Source organism: Gorilla gorilla, chromosome 2, assembly GCF_029281585.2.
Source record: "Gorilla gorilla gorilla isolate KB3781 chromosome 2, NHGRI_mGorGor1-v2.1_pri, whole genome shotgun sequence".
Classification (NCBI taxonomy): Eukaryota; Metazoa; Chordata; class Mammalia; order Primates; family Hominidae; genus Gorilla; species Gorilla gorilla.
Genome location: NC_086017.1, coordinates 107,590,609 through 107,594,610, shown reverse-complemented (window position 1 = coordinate 107,594,610; position 4,002 = coordinate 107,590,609). Strand labels below are relative to the sequence as shown.

General features: G+C 45.7%; 1 pseudogene; it reads right to left on the bottom strand.

Moving 5' to 3' along the window:
- Window positions 1–2,209: 2,209 nt before the first annotated feature.
- Window positions 2,210–3,048, bottom strand: LOC101153447 (protein CDV3 homolog; annotated as a pseudogene).
- Between the last annotated feature and the right edge of the window lie 954 nt (window positions 3,049–4,002).

Below are 4,002 nucleotides of genomic sequence, written 5' to 3'. Positions count from 1 at the left end.
TGTTGGGGGGCTCCAATCTCACATTTCCCTTCTGCACTGTCCTAGCAGAGGTTCTCCATGAGAGCTCCCCCAACCTGCAGCAAACTTCTGGCTGGACATCCAGGTGTTTCCATACATCCTCTGAAATCTAGGTGGAGGTTCCCAAACCTCAATTCTTGATGTCTGTGCACACACAGGCTCAACACCATGTGGAAGCTGCCAAGGCTCTGAAGTCACAGCCCAAGCTCTATGTTGGCCCCTTTCAGCCATGGGTGGAGCGGCTGGGAAACAGGCACCAAGTTCCTAGGCTGCACAGAGCACGGAGATATGGGCCCAGCCACTTTTTTCCCCTATGCCTCCAGGCCTGGGATAGGAGGGGCTGCCATGAAGACCTCTGGCATGCCCTGGAGACATTTTCCCCATTGTTTGGGGGATTAACATTCAGTTCCTCGTTAGTTATGCAAATTTCTGCAGCTGGCTTGAATTTCTCCTCAGAAAATGGTATTTTCTTTTTTTATCACATTCTCAGGCTGCAAGTGTTCTGAACTGTTATGCTCTGCTTCCCTTATAAAATTGAATGCCTTTAACAGCACCCATGTCCCCTCTTGAGTACTGCTGCTTAGAAATTTCTTATGCCAGATAGATACCTTCAATCATCTCTGTGAAGTTCAAAGTTCCACAAATGTCTAGTGCAGGGGCAAAATGCTGCCAGTCTCTTTGCTAAAACATATCAAGAGTCACCTTTGCTCCAGTTCCCAACAAATTTCTCATTTCCATCTGACACCACCTCAGCCTGGACTTTATTGTCCATATCGCTATCAGCATTTTGGGCAAAGCTATTCAATAAGTCTCTAGGAAGTTCCAAACTTTCCCATATTTTCCTGTCTTCTTTGAGGCCTCCAAACTATTCCAACCCCTGACTGTTACCTACTTCCAAAATCACTTCCACATTTTTTGGTATTTATAGTAGCGTCCCATTCAGCTGGTACCAATTTACTGTATTAGTCCATTTTCATGCTGCTGATAAAGACGTACCTGCAACTTGGCAATTTACAGAATAAAGAGATTTAATGGACTTACAGTTCCACGTGGCTGGGGAGGCCTCACAATCATGGCAGAATGTGAAAGGCACCTCTTACATGGTGGCAGACCAAAGAAGAGAACTTGTGCAGGGAAACTCCTGTTTTAAAAACCATCAGATCTCATGAGACTTACTCACTGCCATGAGAACAGTACAGGAAAGACCCACCCCCATGATTCAATCACCTCCCACCAGGTTCCCCCCATGACCCATGGGAATTGTGGGAGTTACAATTCAAGATGAGATTTCGGTAGTGATACGGTTTGGCTGTGTCCCCACCCAAATCTCATGTTAAATTCCCACATGTTGTGGGAGGGACCCAGTGGGAGGTAACTGAATCATATGGGGGCAAGTCTTTCCCATGCTGTTCTCATGATGGTGACTGAGTCTCATGAGATCTGATGATTTAAAAAGAGGAGTTCCAAAAACAACAAAAAAGCACTATTCAAATAAAAAGTTAACAACAACAACAACAAAAAAAACAAGATTACTCTCTCCCTCACCCCTTCCCCCACTTGGTGGACCCCAGTTTATGGTTGAATTTACTTTGTGGTTACCTCAGAATACAACTAAAAGTTTAAATTACAAACCACAGCCCTACACAGATGATCTGAGCACATCAGTTCTTTTCAGCGGTGTGTTCCAGGAAGTCTAATATAGCCACAGCCTACTACAGACAGTATTCCATAAGGGTAGGGGACAGGACAGGTTAATTAAGGGCACTTAAGTCTTCATCTTTTACAGTGGATCAGAGCCCAGATGGCTGACTTTTTATGCAGGATCTCTGATAAGAATCCAGAAGAGCTGGTTTCAAGGTTCACATCAACACTTAATAACTGTAACCTTCTTATCAAGAAGTTGTGATCCACATGAAGTCCACAATGAGTGCAGCAAATCTGAGGTAGTCAACCCTTATGAAGGCTCAGTATCTGCACATAAAATGATTTTGAAATGATCACTGGCTACAGGTTTGGTTTTGTATTTGCAGAGCAAATATGAAGGAACACTGTTGAAACTAGTTCACACATTTATATAACAATGAAAATTCCCCTAAATCCAATATGCATAAAGCAGTCATGACACTTTAACTTCCACGGTGAAATAGGGCTGGTCATGAAATCGACTGATCTGCATCAGTGTACATAGATCCAGCAGAGATCAGATCATGAATGGCTGTTCGTGGTGGTTAGCTGTAGTCTAGTTATCTCAGAAGGGTTAGCAAAGCCCATTCCTTCATTGTATTGTGAGTGACTCCTTTTCTGATTTTCAAGCACAGCATACTGGTTGTCTGGCTGAAGTTTAAGGGCCTGGTTTTTTGAAACTTCATCCCTACCTCTACTTTTGTGTCTTATTACTTGAAAGCTCTTCTCCATTTCTTTATCCTTCAGGCTTTCTATGTGCTTGGCAGTTGACTGCAGGGATGGGAACTGTGTATTGCTGTAGATTTCTGGTGGTCCTTGTGGTGCTTTCCTTGTTGTGGTTAACCTGGCCCCAGGAGGCCTACACACACACACACCACTAGTCATTGCCAGTTCTGGGGTTTCTGTAACAATTACTGGAGCAAGAGGTGCTTGTACCAGAGCTGTTTTATTCCAGGGACCTGAAGATTTTTCTGTATCACCACCACCTCCGCCTTCTTCCCAGTTATCGCCTGGATCTTGTCTCTTCAATATCATCTTCCTTTTCACTTATTTGCATTGCCTGAACCCCCAGGCCTCTGTAATCAACCTCTTTTTACTCCAAGCCTTTCCATTCTTCACAGCCTTGGTGGCGGCCCCTGGGCCCGCAGCCTCCGCGCTCGCGGTCCCGCCTTCGCCCAGCCAGGTCCCTGCGCCCGCCCGGCCGCCCTCTAGAATGCGGGGCTCCACTGCTCCCGCTGCGCTGCCTGCTGCGCCCGAGGAATTCGCGGCCCGGTTGCTCTGCTCTTTCTTCTTCTTGTCCCGATTGGCAAAGAAGTTGTGCAGGCTCCGCTCCTCTGTCGCAGCCATGGCCTCGGCCTCCTGGACCCGGACGCGGCCCGCGGGGCTCCCAGCTCAGGGTGGAGGCCGGCTCTGGCGACGCCTCAGCCGCGCGGGGTCTCCGCGGAGTGCGCGGCGGGGCGGGGGGGCCCTTCTGCGTTCTGGCTAGCGATTTTTGTTCTACATTAAGGCCTTTTTTACTTTAACTTGAAAGAAGTTCTTTGACAGAGTATGTTGCCTGGTTAAGTAAGTAACTTGAAGTATGCGTTAGGATTGTGAAATGTCTCATGAGTATGCCAATCCTGAAGGTGGAACCAAAAAGCCTTTGATGTAAAGGGCAGTGGATGCTGGAGGTTCTACATCAGGTGCTGCTAATGCCTCATCTAATTAGGTCTAAATTGTATAGTAAACTGCAGCCGGAAGAATATGCTTTCTGGTGAGGCTAAGGGCTTCACTGATCTATCCTTACAAATTCAGAGCAACATGAACAGAACCTCAGCTGAAACCCATTTAAGTGTCATGGATTGTGCATGATGTTTAAGAATTCCTTATATACTTCTGCCCAAATTTTCAAGGTGTTGGCTGTTCTATAGATGCAGTGATTGTCCCAGCTAGCTTTGTTTTCAGCCTTTTGGTGTGTCTTTATGTTCACTTAGAGAGTCAGGGCGAAAGGTGATGTAGCACTTCTGTTTTTAATGATTACAGTTTAAAATACCTATTAATAGTAGTTTTTGGTCCTTTAAAGGGAGTTGAAGAAGCTACGCAGGATTACAAAAGAGTGTCCACCTAGTGAGATAGTCTGGCAGTTTCCTAGTTTTGTATCTTTGGTTCAATAGAAATATCTGAAAGTGGTAACGTGACCACTTGATGTAGAGTCCGGGTTTCTCTATAATAAATCCCTTTGCCAAATGCATGAGTTGCAGACTTGCTACTGGCAAGAGTGAAGTAAGTGGGTGAGTAAAACTATTTTGATGTGGGAGCATT